Source organism: Nycticebus coucang, unplaced genomic scaffold, assembly GCF_027406575.1.
Source record: "Nycticebus coucang isolate mNycCou1 unplaced genomic scaffold, mNycCou1.pri scaffold_54, whole genome shotgun sequence".
NCBI classification, from domain to species: domain Eukaryota; kingdom Metazoa; phylum Chordata; class Mammalia; order Primates; family Lorisidae; genus Nycticebus; species Nycticebus coucang.
In genome coordinates, this window is record NW_026515584.1 from 1,052,674 (window position 1) to 1,069,436 (window position 16,763).

Below are 16,763 nucleotides of genomic sequence, written 5' to 3' on the forward strand. Positions count from 1 at the left end.
TTCCAGATGAATGACAAAGGATTCCTGTTCTCAAAATGCTTATAATATGGTAAAGGAGACAGAATTTTATATATATGTGTATAATTATATATGTATGTATATGTGTGTGTATATATGTTATATACATATGTATGTATATGTTATGTACCTATGTATATGTATATGTGTATATATATGTAGGTATTTTTTTATAATAAGCCATGACAAAAGTGATACAAAATTTCAGACAATATTTCATAAAACCATAGATTTAGCTATAGGTAGTCCTAATAATGGTTAGTCTATGTATCTTTCCATTTGTTCAAATATTATATCAAATATTACTGACATCTTCTATGTTTAAGTTACTATGCCAGATGTTCTGAAAGATACAAAAATGAATCAGAATGAAGCCCTATCCTTGACAGTCTAGAAACAAATAGAAAGTATGCTCATAAACTGAATAATTCTAGTGAAAAAATGAACATTGTAGTTGTTGTAAAATGGCATGAACAGAGGCATGCGTTAGTTTTATGGTAACTGAGATGGGAGTGATTGCTTCCATCTGGAAAGGTTTTTAATTATATTCATAGAGAGAATGACATTTTAGGATGACTAGGATTTTGATGCAGTGATAGGAGAAAAAAGCTTTATGTAAAAATAAGTATTAGTAAACAGGGAAAATTATGTCCTTAATTTATGTTTACTTTACAGATATGTACCAATCTCTCGCCTTCCCCTCATTGCACTGTGTGCTAGTTACTGCTCTTGAAAACATTTTAGTAGAGCTTCTCTGATGTCTGGAGTGAATATTCCCCAGTATAGACTACTTTGTTTATCTTTTGCTAGATGCCTGGGAACAGTGTCAGTGAGCGATATCTTCAAAACAAAGTTGAGCAACAGCACTGTAGAACAGTAGTCTAATTTTGCTAGAAAGTTTGTGTGGGACTGGTTTATGAAGAACCTTGATTGAGAGAAGAGATGATTGAATTCTCTAAGAAATATAGAGCTTTTTGTAGCTAATATGAAATCTCATGTTAGGAGTGACTCAGTTTTCAGGGACATGTTTGGGAAATTAAGGTGTATTTTTTTCTATTTTTAATAAGAAACACATATAGAACTTGTTACATTATCTGAGAGGCATGTTCTAAAATTTTATGCAGATTGACAAAAGCAATAAGGCCTGAGCTCTTATTGATAAAGAAAAGGGCAAAATGGCTAAGTTTATCATAATTTTGGTTTAATGCATTTAGTAAATCACAAAGTATCTTTTCACTGACAAAATATTTTTATTGTCTTATATGTCTTTGACCTTCATGGTCATTTCTAAAAAAGTTCTAGGCCATAGAGAATAAGCAGGGCAATTCATGCAAGGAGAATTGAAAATATCCGGTCCCAAGAACACAGGTATGTCACCTGTAAAGCAAACCTGAAAGCAGTTTTCTGTGACTCCAGAATATTTTTTCAGGGTTACGCCCCACTATTACAGAATAAATCCATCTTGTAAAGTCTTTGCAGTTTGAGAATTTTTTCTTGTATCCACTGCCACCATCCATGGGACGAACTCAGTCTCATTGTTAGGTGGATGAGATCCACTGTTTCCACTATGTTCAATATTGCTCAGAAAACTTAGTATCACTTTTGACATACACTCAAAAGCATTAAACATGTTTTAGGGAATATTTTTTCTCTAAAATTATGTGGTTATAAAGTCAGTATATTAAAAAATTGTTTTTCATTTTACATTGCATTAATATGTACTTTTTACCAAAGGAAACAGCTGGCAAAGTTTCTTCTTTTTAAATTGCATATGTATGGAGTATAATGGGATGCTTTGATAAATGTATATATTGAGGAATAATTAAATCAAGGTAATTAACATATCCACCATTAACTTACCATTTTTTTGTGATGAGAACATTTAAAAATCTATTCTCTTAGCAAGTTTCAAGTATATGATATACTATTTTTAAGTATAGTTAGCACACTGTGTGATAGATCTCCAGAACTTAATTCCTCTTATTTAATTGAAATTTTGTACACTTTGATCAAAATTTTCTCACACCCTTCCATCCCCAGATGCTAGAAACCACAATTTCACTCTCTACTCCTTCTATGAATTTGACTTTTTATGCTTCAGACTATACTATAAATCTGTAGTGATCAAAGCAGCATGGTACTGGCACAAAAAATAGAGAGGTAGATGTATGGAAAAGAATTGAGAACCAAAAGATGAACCCAGACACTTATTGTCATTTGATCTTTGATAAGCCTATCAAAAATATAATTTGGGGGAAAGATTTCCTATTTAACAAATGGTGCTGGGTAAATTGGCTGGCGACTTGTAGAACACTGAAACTGGACCCACACCTTTCACCTCTAACAAAAACTGACTCTCACTGGATAAAAGACTTAAACTTAAGACATGAAACTATAAAGATTCTCGGAGTGAGTGCAGGGGAAACACTTCAAGAAATTGGCCTGGGAGAATACTTTATGAAGAAAACCCCTGGGGCAACTGAAGCAACACCAAAAAATACACCACTGGGATCTGATCAAACTAAAAAAGCTTCTGCACTGCCAAGAACACGGTAACTAAAGCAAACAGACAGCCCTCAGAATGGGAAAAGATATTTTCAGGTTACGTTTCTGACAAAGATTTAATAACCAGAATCCCCAGAGAATTCAAACTTATTAATAAGAAAAGAACAAATGATCCCATTTCATTGTGGACAAGAGACTTAAATAGAAGCTTCTCTGAAGAAGACAGGCACATGGTCTACAGACACATGAAAAAATGCTACTCATCTTTAATCATCAGAGAAAAGCAAATCAAAACAACTTTGAGACATCATCTAAGTCCAGTAAGAGTAGCCCACATAACAAAATCCCAAAATTACAGATATTGGTGTGGATTTGGAGAAAAGGGAATACTTCTTCACTGCTGGTGGAATGAAACCTAATACGTTCCTTTCAGAAGAAGTTTGGAGAACACTCAAGGATCTAAAAGTAGACCTGCCATTTGATCCCACAATTCCTCTATTAGGATATATTCCTCTATATATCCAAAAGACCAAAAATCACTTTGCAACAAAGATATTTGCACCAAATTATTCATTGCAGCTCAATTCATAATTGCCAAGTCATGGAAGAGGCCCAAGTACCCATTAACCCATGAATGGATTAATAAATTGTGGTATATGTATACCATGGAATACTATGCAGCCTTAAAAAAGGATGGAGACTTTACCTCTTTTATGTTTACATGTATGGAGCTGGAACATATCTTTCTTAGTAAAGTATCTCAAGAATAGAAGAAAAGGTATCCAATGTACTCAGTACCTTTATTAAACCAATTTATAATTAGTCACACTTCCTTATGAAAGATAAATCACAACTATAGCCCTGGATGAAAGAGGGAAGAGGAAAAAGATGGGAGGAGATGGGAGAGGTTTGATAGAGGGTGGGTAAATGGGGGGAACACACCTATGAAGTGTATCGCAAGGGAACAAGTCAAATCCATCAAGTATAGAACACAAATGTCTTAACACAATAATTAAGTAAATGAGGTGAAAGCTATATTAATTAGTTTGATGTAAGCATTCCAAATTATATAAAAAATGAACACATTGTACCCCAGAAATAGATAAATGTTTTCATGATGTATGTGTATATGTCTTAATAAAAAGAAAAATAAAGAAAGAAAAGAATTTCACTTTTTTAAAATTTTATTTCTAATGACAGAAAACTTTACGAAGGCTGTGAATAAACGGTTAACTTGTTCAAACCACTCATTCAGCCATAACCTCAAAAGCAAAAAAGGTGTAGTATAAAAAGCCTCATTAAAATAATCTGTTTGCTTTTTTAATATTGTTTACTTCCCGTGTGAATAATGAACATAAGCATTAATTAAATAATGCAATGCATACAATACTCATCCACTGTAGTATAACTTTAACAACAAAACAAACTTATATATGGAAGTAAAATGATGTGATTTAGCAAAAAGATGAAAATAGTTTCAATCAGAAAACTATTCATGAATTATTGAGTATTCTTCCGTGCAAAATGAATATAGAATGATTTTATCTTTGTAGAGTGAGTACTGAGCCTTATTCAGACCCCCGCTCAAGAATCTCATGAAAAATGGAGAGGCAAACAAGAGAGCTACCAAGTTTAGCCTAATGAAGGCATTTAAAATCTCTGTTTATATTTTAATTTTTATAATGGTAGTCCTCTTGCAAAGTGAGCATGGTTATCATTGGTGCAGCTTATTAGTATAGCCATATGTATTGCATCATCATATGGCCTCATCAAACATTTAATAATTAGGAAAACAGGTTACAGTCCAAAATCTAGAGAGTAGTGGATAGAGATGGAAATAAAGAAAGAAACAAAAGAAATTAAATTCTAGTGTTTTATTAATGTAAGCTTTGGAAAGAAAAAAAAGGAGATCAAGTGATCAATATTACTATAAATGAAGCCAGGTTCTCTAGTTATAATTTTCTCAAGATTTGGCCATTAACCATAATAAATTCTATATCTTATATAATTTTTAATAACCACAAAAATCCATGAAATTGATAGAATGCTTTATAAATGGATAATAGTTTACTGTCCCTCAATAAAAATCATCTTAGGCTCTCTCAGAAAACTATTTTAATTATAAAGCTTGCCTCTCTGTGGTTTATCATTTTGGTCAGTGTAATGCATCTGTTTTGGAGCTTACATTTTTCTAAGATAAAATAAACTTTAATCCCAGAGTGTATTTCTTAATTTATGGACTATATGTACTTAGTCTTCCTTAAAAATTCCCTACTAAATTGAACTGCTCTGGGAAGCAGCATATCATATTAGGTAGGAACAGAGGCTTTCAAGTCAGACCACCTAGGCTAGGAATCCCAGGTTCACATATTTGCAGCTGTAATCTTGGTTGTCTCATTTGCAATATGAGGGTTAAAAGAGTACCTATCTCCTCGAGCTACTTGTGAGAAAATTGGAGTAATGTGCCTAGCACCTAGAAAACACAATAAATCGTAATTATATTTATTATTGCAGTTATTACTACATGAAGCAATGGAGTGTGGTGGGTAAGAGCAGAGGCAGATGAGAGAAGGGGAAAGAGAACCTGGGAAAAAGCCTAATGACCTTTAAAAGGCTTAAGCTAAGAGGTGTCCTATTGTTTCTGCTCAGATGCCAGTGGTGGGACTAAGTAATTGGTCACATTTTGATGCAAAAGGAGATAGTGAAGAAATGGAATCTCCAGCTGGTTTGCTGCTTGCAGTGACAGCTCTAGACCCCTGAAGAGAGAGCACAGCACACATTTTGGTGGAGAACTATCCGTCTCTGCAACAAGAGCAAAACTAGCTGTCTCAACCCTATATATACATTTTTTTTTTTTTAAAACAATCACATAAACAAAGCTTTATGGGAGAGGTACTTGTACAAATCAAGGACACAGAGAATGAACTCAGAAAGAAATGAGGCTGGAAATGACACGAAACAGTTCCTGGGATGTGTTTCCAGGACGGTGTCCACTCTGGCTGCTACTGTGCAGGGAGCCTCAGCAGACAGGTGCGCTGCTCAGCTGGAAAGGGAGCTGCAAAGGGACTGTGTAGGAAAAGCTTAAAACAATTTGTAGGCTGGGCGGCGCCTGTGGCTCAGTGAGTAGAGCGCCAGCCCCATATGCCAAGGGTGGCGGGTTCAAACCCGGCCCCGGCCAAACTGCAACAAAAAGAAAAAATAGCCGGGCGTTGTGGCGGGTGCCTGTAGTCCCAGCTACTCGGGAGGCTGAGGCAAGAGAATCGCGTAAGCCCAAGAGTTAGAGGTTGCTGTGAGCCGTGAGATGCCACGGCACTCTACCCGAGGGCAGTACAGTGAGACTCTGTCTCTACAAAAAAAAAAAAAAAACAATTTGTAGGAGGGAGGGAGCAGAAGGAGTGACAGAATTTATCTTCCACATTTCTTCCGATTTCTTCACCAACCAGAGTCTTCACTTGCCTGCTTCTTAAGGGCCCTGGCCTCACCCTCACCCAATGAGGGGCATCTGAGGTGGGTTCAGTGAACAACAGGAGAGACTCTGAGGAGGCACCTGAGACATCAGAAATATACCAAGATAGTCACCTTGAGGAAATAAATTAGCCTTTTTGTGTAATGTAAATGTAAAACTGTATCAGCTTATAACAAAAATAGACTGAGTAGAAGCTATTATATTTATTATAACAAGATTTTAATTCAGAAATAAATGCTCATTTCTTGAAAAAGAGAGAATACTTTCTCTTCAAAAATAAACAAAAACACCCAACATTCTAGTACCCCAAATCACTAGCAAAGTTTTATTTTTCTGAAAATCTGGTTTGATTTGGGCATGTAATATACTGAGAAATTTCATTGAAGAAGCAGTTCCAGTTATTATTGACATCATTTATATTCATATACATAAAACTCACATCTTATAATCAAAGTATCATCTTCTATGGTGACAGGGGCCATACTTTAGACATTAATAAAATCAGGTATCCATTCAGCACTCTTTACTAAATCATTTGGCCCAAATGAGAATTTATAAGTGAGTTTTATCCTCCTCCATGAACAATTTTCCAGAATCAAAACCAGTTATGTGATAAAACTTAATCCCTCTAATCAGATTTTATATTTCACATGTAAGAATGATAAGGACCATTTGAGTCTATATTCTGGAATAGCAATTAATCCAAAATAAAAAGATGGCAGCTAATAACCTGTTGCATAAACTCTGAGCTTTGTCCATTATTTTAAGCCACATCTAGTAATAAGGGTGGAGGATGAATGACCAGAGGATTGTTGCCTACATACATGCCCAGTCTTCATCGTGGAAACTACCACCAAGCAAAATCTGACCTTTGATATTTTATTAGTACACATTAAAAGACAATGGACCCCAAATATCCCATGAAAAATGGAAAACTTAATCTGAATCAGAGACAAAAAATATTAGAGAGAAAATACTCAATCAGTTATTATTGGGAAATGATGAAGATGGACTAAGAGAATAATAAACATCAGAAGTGGATAAGACCTAGGATCAATTTTTAATAACTTCATATCACTCCAACAAAGAGGCTTTTATATTGTCCAAAAAGCAGTCACTCTTACATAATTCTATTTCAGTATTTTAAAAATCAATCATTTCTATTTTAAGTTTACCCCCAGAAGAAATATATGTGCATTCTTCAATTTTTAAATTCATATTTAGTCAGTTTTTTAAAAGTTTATTTTTATAATGATGTACAATATGATCCATTGGCATCATGCAGTTTATTAACAGACTTTTTTCTTATGTTTTATAGCTGTAGAATCAGAAATACGTTTTCTATTAAAGGAGTCTTTAATTTCAGGCTTCTTGAATAAAATCTTGATCATCTTCCAAATAAATTCTACAACTTTTCTGAACTACTTATTCCAGTGCTTAACACTGAAATGCTGAAAATTTTCCCTTCTAATAATTCCTAGGCCTTTCTGCTGTAGCTTTGTGAATATGAACTACTGATCAGTACAATTTTTACACAGTCCTCTCTCTACTTGTCTCAATTTTCTCCTCTGAGGTTAAATGTATTTGTTGGTTTTAATCTTACTCAAATAAATTTACATTTATCTTTGATACTTATGAATCCACACCAAATCTTTATTTGCTTCAGTTCTTGCCTACAATCAGTATAAGTGGAAACATTGTGCTTTAACTTCCTATGCATTTCCCACTTTGTAAATCTCATTCTGAGATGTATTATTTGTTTTTGTTAACATATTGGACTAACCCAGATATTTTTCATTATAATTCTCCATGCAGTTCATCAATTGTTTCAATAGTATCTGTTGAACACTTATTGTGGGCCACTTGGCTAGATTTTGAAAAAATAAATGTAAGACAAACCCAGTTATCTGACTGCATAGCTGGAGGGAAGAGTCAGCCCCCCCAAATGGTTACAATTCACTCTGTGAATAACACAGAGTGTTGCAAACGAGTATGTTTTGAAGTAGGAGAAAGGGAAAGGAGTGACTTGCCCAACAATAAGGAGAACCTGTGGAGACCTTCTTGGAGTTGCATTGTGAAAATGAGCAGGCAAGCAGGCTGGGTTGAAGAGGGAGATAAATGTATTCTGGCTGAAAAGAATGAATGCATGTTCACATCCCAAAAGTATATAATTGTGGAAACGTGTTGTATTTGGTTGCTGCCATGGCTATAGCTAATGTGGACTAATGAGGAGAATAATTGGAAAAGGAATGAAAACAAGAAGGATGGGGAGGAGAGGATACAAAGCAGCCTGTATTTACCTCACTGATAGATTTGAACATTATCCTGTCAATAATATGCTTTCCAGGAAAATAATGTGAGGTTTGTAATTTAGGGGGGAAAAAAAGTCAAAAAAGTGAAGAATGAACTGAAAAGATTTTTATTGGTCACAAAGGCAAGAGCTAGAATAATTTAGGTGGGAGAAAATAAAAACTCAATTGAGGTTATGATCATGAGATAGAGAAGATGAAGCTAATTCTGGAATTGGGGCTGCTGTGCCGTTTGATTTTGGATGGCAAGAGAAAGGGGGAAGGGTTAAAAAATTTTCAGGTGAAATTATTAGTGATTATTTTTGAAGATAAGCCATAAAGAAAAGGGGCCAAGTCTGTGAACACAACGATTCCACTGAAAAGTCTGTGCTATCCTCTAGTGACGGCGTAGAAAAGGCCTGGGAGAGGGACGGAGGGAGCTGGGTGGGGCCTTGGTGTGTGCCACACTTTCTGGGGGCAAGACATGATTGCAAGAGGGACTTTACCTAACAAAATCAATCAGTGTAATCTGGCTTATTGTATCCTCAATGAATCCCCAACAATAAAAAAGAAAGAAAAAACAGTTCTGGCATGTGGAATAAGCTGTGGGCCAGAGTAACCCCCCGAGGAGTCAGCAAATGACAGGTGATGGTACAGGACTGGGAACATGACTGACACCCCCTGGAAGCAGTGAGCTGGGAGAGATAACAAGGGCCTAGAAGAATATGCCAGGGCTTACCAACAATTAGGAAGTGGGGAAAGGAAGAGAAGTCAGTGAAAGAAAAAAGAAGGAAGAGTATATAAAGAGAAAGAATTTGGTCTCAAACTCATCAGCTCAGGTGATTCACCCGCCTCAGCCTCCCTGAGTGCTAGGATTACAGGCATGAGCCACCATGCCCTGCCCAAAGAGACATAAAAAGTGAAAGAATTTGGAAAGAAAATATGGTATTTTTACAGCTCAGGAACAAGAGGGTTTTAAGGAAAAAGGTCAACAGAAGCTAACGATACAGAGTTCAGAATACAGAGTTCAGGTGAGATGCTGATGGGAAAGAAGGGCACCAGATTGTTTTTTTGTTTGTTTGTTTGTTTGTTTTGTCAGATCTGAAAATGTCTTCATTTTTTTTAGAAAATGGATTCCAGGAAGGTTAAAAAGCAATACCAGAGAGTATAGATGCAGAATTGGATGTAGTCATTCAAAGCATTCAAGTAAGAATATGGCAATATAAACATCCAAAAAGCATCCCTTAGATGTTCAAAACAAAATGTTTAAGTCATTCCTAACTAATTTAAGCTTTATAGCATTTCCTAGACAGGAGAAACTAAAACAGTTAACATTTGAAAAGTCCTGAAAGCTTTTTCCTTGGTTAATTAGACCGTTTGCCTTTGATCAAATTCCTTCTTTTTTAACATGAATAAAAAGTATTACAAAGGTCCACGGTTAAAACAGACAACATGTTGCAAATTAATTCTAGTATAATATATTCCAACAAAGCTTAGAAAATAAAGATGTTGAGGTGGCTTTGGACTAAGTTTAATAGTCATCTCCTCTGCTGACAACTTCTTTGCATGTTGGACACAACAGTATGGTATGTTCAAACTGTGCTGTACATGATCCTTTAATGTCACATAATGGTGGATATGGATCTACAATGCCCGAGTCACACAGATTCTTCAGAGCCATTAAATATTTACTTTCTCCTAAGCGATCAAGCCATCTGCGGCAGAAGGCAAGGGTGCCGAAGCCTTATCGGCACATGTCCAACATCAAAATTTTTCACGTAATGTGAACATTCCATGTCATCATGAACAACACCTTTTCCTGTACTACCAAAGGGTTCAATTGCATACACTTTTCCTTCTTCCATTCTTGTTGCCTCTCCTTTCACCATGGGCACTGTTTTCCCAGCATGTATTCTATACTGCCCAATTGAATGTCCATTCAGATTACGGATTGGTTTCACTTGTTATGTCTTCCCATCTATTTCAACTTCATAGGATTCCATAACTTCTTAGATGGCCTCCCCAACGTCTATGATGTTCACATAGACGAACATCAATTTCAGCACATTTTATTCCAGTATTACTAGCATCCTTTACAGTTTTTAATAATGTATCATATTTGGGATTAAAAATGACAGTAAAAGCACAGTCAATAATCCTACCACTTATGCATGTTCCAAAATCTATCTTACAGATGTCATTATACTGTAATACTGTTGTGTCACCAGCATTGGGAGTATAATGGGCAGCACAATTACTGAGAGAACACCCAGTAGGAAATGCCAGGCCTGCATTTAATCCATTCTCTTTTATCAATTTGCGTAAACAGTCTTCTAACTTTTCACAGATTTCTATCATTGTCATCCCAGGCTGGATCCAACTCATAACATATTTTCTAACTTGTCGATGTGCTTCTGCAGCTTCTCAAAAATCATTCCAAATCTCTTCACTGGCCTGATCTAAGGCTTTCTTTTCTTCACTTGTAGTTCTCCAAGCAGCTGTTTGCCCATCTTGTGTGGGTGGATATTCTCACTCTTGTCCTTTGGGAAATACACCATTGGGATACAGGTCACATATTGGAACTGAGGAAGGGTCTGTTTGAACTTTTGATCTCTCCTTCCTTCCTTCCTTCCTTCCTTCCTTCCTTCCTTCCTTCCTTCCTTCCTTCCTTCCTTTCCTCCTCCTCCTCCTCCTCCTTCTTCTTCTTCCTCCTCCTCCTCCTTCTTCTTCTTCTTTCTTCTTCTTCTTTCCAGTTGCTCCATCCCCATCACCATCTCCATCTTCATCATCATCATCTCTTTCTTTTTTTCTTCCAATGCTTGTTTTTCCAATTTCTTGCTACCTCATCCACTGAGGCTCCTGATTCTTTATCAGGTTCTTGTTGCCCTACTGCAGCAGCCCCTTTACTCTTCTTCTTCCATCTTTTTTTCTTGGCTGCTTCTTCAGCCATAGAGGCAGCTTCCTCCTCCCTGTCATCTGCATCCAAGTCACCATTCAGGTGGCTCCCGAGGCCGCTGCCTCCTCCACACCCGCCATGTTGCCTGAGAGAGTGTGAGGGAATGAGAGCGGCACCAGATTGTGTTGATCTGAATGGTCAAGACCTTTTAGAAAAGTCAGATGTCAGTGGTTAGGAGAGAATGGAACATGATCAGACAGAATGTGAATGCAAAACAAGGAAGAATCTGACAATAATGAAAGGGAAATAGGTAAGACCAAGAAAAAGTCAGGTTGTGGAGCTGATGCTTGCTTTTCCTTTTTTTTTTTTTTTTGTACAAAGAATTGAATTGAGCATAGTTACAAGCTAAATGATATAATCCATTTGAGAGTAGGAGAAAGGGACAGCTCAGAAAATAAGACACAAGATTGGATAAAATTAGGAACTAGAGAGGTATAAGCTTTGAGCTCCCTTTGGGGCAAGACAGGGCATGCCTTGTGGGTCATTTATGGACCATGTGGCACTGATGGGCCAGGTAATGTTGATACTGGTAGCAGCAACTTGTCATATCCAGGCAAGCAAGTTCATTAGGTAAGAGTCACAGATCCAGGCCTGGAATTTGGAAGCCAGAGGGAAAGTGAGAAATGTTGACACTTATAGAGAAAAAGTAAAATATGTGAATACTTGTTCTTGGACCTAAAAAAGGCATTGATTTTTAGGTAAATAAACTAGTAGGAGGAAGATAGAGGTATGGTGGGGAGGCCATGTATTCTGTTGTGATCAAGGACTTGGAACTTGGAGTCAGATAAAAGTGAGTTCATATCTCAGGTGGGGCACATCCTGAGTGTGTGATCTTACATAAGGCACCTGGTCACTACCTGTTTGAGATTGTTCATGTGTAAGTTGAAGGCAATAGTAATATTTTTATCAGATTGTTTTAAGGGATAAATGAGATATCAATATAAAGTGTTCATAGAGCAAGATAGGAAGCTGTCATTAAAGTTTATATATTTTTTTATTTTAATTATACAAACTAAATATGAAAAGTGTGAAAATTTGCGAATTTTCCAGCACAAAAACTCCTTGATGTCTGTGAAGTAGGAGTAAATCACTGGATGGGGCAGACTAATGAGGCCCAAAGCTTTGGAAAAGAGGTGTCATGAGGAAGAAGAGAAAGGGACCAGAAACACATCAAAAGTTTACCCAGCAAAGTCGAAGACCCAGCCGAAGGAGGTCTTGTTAGTCCAGTATTCGGTGGTATGAGAAAGATCACAGAGGGACAAGCAGATGAGAAGGGTATCAGTGGAGGGAGTTGCTGACTGTTGAATCAGGGACCACTGCTGGTCACAAAAGAAGTGAACTCAAGAGGGGCTTGAGAGGCTGGGAGACTGCACAAAAGTGGACGATTTCAATAACTTCAGAATCACACATGACAACAGAGTGGCAGTGAGGAAAGCTCTGGAAGTGGGATTTTGGAGTGAGAAGCAGCACGAAGACTTCTGAAGTGGAGAGGAAGTGAAGGGATGAGATCAGGAGGAATGGAAGAGACAGGGCGATGTGGAGAAGGTGCTCAGGTGGATGATGCCATGAGATTATTGAGAGAGTTCCGAGGGCAAGAAACCTGAGCCAGCTGCCATGTGATTTAGTCCATGATGCTGACAAGAACATTTTCGAGATTGACATCACTAGAGTATGATAGAAAGCTTAGAATGCTTTTTACCCACAGGTTTCCTCTGTATCCTATGGAGTCTATAGGTAATATTACAGATACTGAGGCTAATATGGGATCCATAAAGAAGAGCCAATATTTTCCTTTAACCTGGAGGCCCAGTGCCCAGCAAAGTGACTCCCACATTGATACACAGCAGGTGTACAATAATTGCTCAGTGAATGATCCGTGACATCCCACATTCTATCTAAATATGAGTCCATTAAACCGTTTGTCACTTCTAAATCACAAACCAAAGACTTCATACCCATTGGGAAAAAAATACAAATCTTAATTTTTGTAAAATTGGAATTTTAAGATACCCAAGTCTCCCTTCCAAATCACAAATGATAGTTGCATTTTGGTATTTTTCCTTCATTCATTAATTCAGCAAATACTCATTGAACAACAACTATGGGCCAGGCAATCTTCCACACATTGGGAAAAACAGTGGAGGGAAAGGCAAACAAGGCCCAAGCTCAGGGAGCTTAATTCAAATGGAGGGGGGGGTAGGACACAGACGGTCAGCATATAAAAATATATATGTTAATTTCTGTCGGGAGGAGGGCTGCAGCGAAATTAAAATAATTAGTGAGCCAGAGAGTAACCAGGAGCACTGAAGCACAACTCTTTTATACAAGACAATCAGAAAACACCTCTAACAAGGTGACATTTAACTGGGACCTAATGGATAAGAGGGAACTGGCCATGTGAAGATCAGGAAATATTCTAGGCAAAAAGGTAGGGCAAAGGACCTACTGCGAGATCAAGTTTAACAGAAAAGGACAAAAGCAAGATCACTATGCCTGTCCTAGAGTCTAGTGTGCAAGCCATAACTTTCCCCAAATTCAGACATGTTTAAGCATGAGTCTGAGCACAGCGTATAGGCAAATTTCAAGCCCTGCGTAGTGGTGAAGAATAGGCTCTGAGCGACACTGCCGGCATCTAAATCCTGGCCCCTCAATTTCTAGCTCTGTTATCTTGAGGAAATTTAACGAATCATTTGACACACTTTCTTACCTGAAATATGGTAATAATAAGAATACTTCATAAAGCTGCTGTAAGATTTAAATGAATTATTAATAATAGTTGTAAAGAACTTAAGGAAGGGTTTGACACATAAAAAGTGCTTGTTATATAAAATATATTATATATATAATACTACATATAAGACTGTATTATATAGAAAAGATAATCCCTTTGTTATTATTAGTGATTATTTTTGTTGGTTCTGAGTATCACCTAATTTAATTAACTCTATAGGAAGGATGTCGTTTTTAATTTTCCTGCATCACAAATCACCTAACAATGAACACCATAATCATACTTTGAGATTTTCCACAATAGTAATCGCCTGGCTGGCAAAGTGTGGGTAAATCATTAAACACTTTCATGGATCAAAATATGAGGTATTTAAAGGTGATGGCAAATCTTGAGGAATTTCTTATGAAGTCACTATTAAATAAAAAAGGGAAAGGCAGGTATATTATAACTTTTATCCTGTCAACTGAATTTATCCTGCAGGAAACTTATGCTTGGCTTGTACAATGTTTTGAACAAAAATTATACAGTTGTCCCCCCCCAAAAGCCCTCACAACTTATTTTTTAAAATTCCAGAGATGTGGCTTCAGACAAATAGTATTTCTATTAAGCTCATAGAATTAGACAAAATAGTTATGAGGCAACATATGTGACAGATAATATCTTTCAATATTTTTACCATTATATTATTATTTTATGTATTATGCTCACGTTCATGTTGAAAACATTGCCCAAAAAACTATTATAGGCTATGTATATTAAAACTGATAAAGTAATGGTTTTTCTTTAATAAATTTTAGTTACTAAAAATGTTTAATAATTGGAGTTATGAAAATTTAAAATTATATGTGTGACTCACTTGTATCAAATGAAAATAAGAAGCAGCAAATATAAATGATATTCCTATAAATTTATTATTATGAATTATCAAAATAAAAACAAATTTTAACTAACATCTACACTGTAATTGGGTAATGATAAAGAAACTATACATTATAATCTATTTAGTATGTATTACATTTATTAAATAAAATTATACATATACTTACATGTATAATCTTAATATCTAAATTGTGAATTTCCAGAAGGCATAGTTGGTACAATAAATACAGTATTTACTGAGTTTGTTAATATAGGAAACACAAACCTAAAAGAAGTCTTTGAGATTAATTAATCTGCCTGCTCACTTCTCAGATGATGTATGTAACAAGGCTCTAAATAACGTTTCTAAAGTCACAAAACTAAAAATTAACAATTTTTCGCATTATAGTATGATTTATTAATTTTTCTTTTCCTTTAAAGTCTAATAATTTGTGACTTACAATGGTTTTATGTTATCAATTGAATAGCAATATTCCACATTTTTGAGTAGCAGATTTTAAACTTTTTTTAATAATTACTAAAAACACTATTTCAAAATGTCAACATTTTAAATATTAATTTTTTCTATTATCTATAATGAGTGATATAATTTAAAAAATAGACTTCTAATTTTATATGGTAAAAATTATAAAGTCTCAGGCAGCGCCTGTGGCTCAAAGGAGTAGGGCGCCGGCCCCATATACCAGAGGTGGTGGGTTCAAACCCAGCCCTGGCCACAAAAACGGCAAAAAAAAAAAAAAAAAAAAAAAATTATAAAGTCTCAAATGAAAAATTCCTTCAAATTAGGTTTCCAGGAGATTGGAGCAAGGCTTTATGTTATAACTATGTATAGCTACTAACTCAATAAAACCTATTTTCTTTGAAATGTATCTACAATGTTATATGCTTTTTAATCTTATTTCATTTTGGTTTACAGAAAACTGGGCACAAAGCAGAAAGTGTGGATTTGTATGGGGCACATATAGAATGGGCCAAGGAAAAATCAAGCAGAAAGAATGTCTTTCAGGTAAGAATGCTACATATATTCAGTTTATTCCTATTTCCTCTAAATCAGAGCTTTCTTGAGTAATCAAAGTAAGATTACCTTCTTGTGATGTGTTCATGTGCAAGAACTAGTTTTCTGAAGGTTATTACGAAAAATTGACTTGTTGAATCTTGTGTTTGGTTTGTTGTTTTCCCCTGATGATTAGTTGCTATCTGAACACAAAATATCTGTCGTGCATGAATTAGTTTTACACACAGATCATTGAATTTTGTGCTATCTTTTATGGTTTGGGGTTTAATTGTGTTGGAGTTTGAAAATGCTTAACAAATACTTTTAATATAGAATTTTCAGATACACAGAAACTAAGAGTCACTAATGATAAGCTACTGTTGTTCATAGACACTCCTGCCTTTTAGTCATTAATTATATCACCAGTGTAACTTAAAGGATGGAAAGGGCCGAATCGATAAAATGAATCTTTCCATATTGCATACTTTAATTTTCAGAAAACATTTATGATTATGATTAATAATTATAATAATATACCTTTAAATAGAAAGAACCATATGAAATCTTTAAGAGAAATTAAAAACTACATAATGTTAACCAAAATCATATAATTTAGGGTGATTTCTGTGGCAATTAATGATTTTAGACCATGGAGCTTGATATTTTTTATTTTTATATGAAATTTCAAAGTAACCAGTAAGTTTTATAGGTATATTTTAGAATTTATATTATTTAGTAGCCAGGAATCCAGATTATTACGTTTTTTTTTTTTTTTTTCTTTTTGGCTGGGGCAGGGTTTGAACCCGCCACCTCCGGCATATGGGACCGGCGCCCTACTGCTTGAGCCACAGGCGCCGCCCGATTATTACGTTTTTTTTAATTAAATATCTTTTAAGGGCATTTGGCCTTTGAAGGGAAGCCAATTC

At 35.7% G+C, this 16,763-nt stretch overlaps 1 long non-coding RNA gene and 1 pseudogene across 2 annotated transcripts in view; one reads left to right on the plus strand and one right to left on the minus strand.

Moving 5' to 3' along the window:
- Positions 1-15,853, plus strand: part of LOC128579457 (uncharacterized) — a 35,226-nt gene extending 19,373 nt beyond the window's left edge. For both annotated transcript variants that reach the window (XR_008378156.1, XR_008378157.1), the window contains 2 exons: positions 829-894; positions 15,760-15,853. This is a non-coding gene — a long non-coding RNA (uncharacterized LOC128579457). The remainder of the gene's footprint in view (positions 1-828; positions 895-15,759) is intronic.
- LOC128579456 (methionine aminopeptidase 2-like) lies at positions 9,809-11,313 on the minus strand (annotated as a pseudogene).
- Positions 15,854-16,763: the final 910 nt, after the last annotated feature.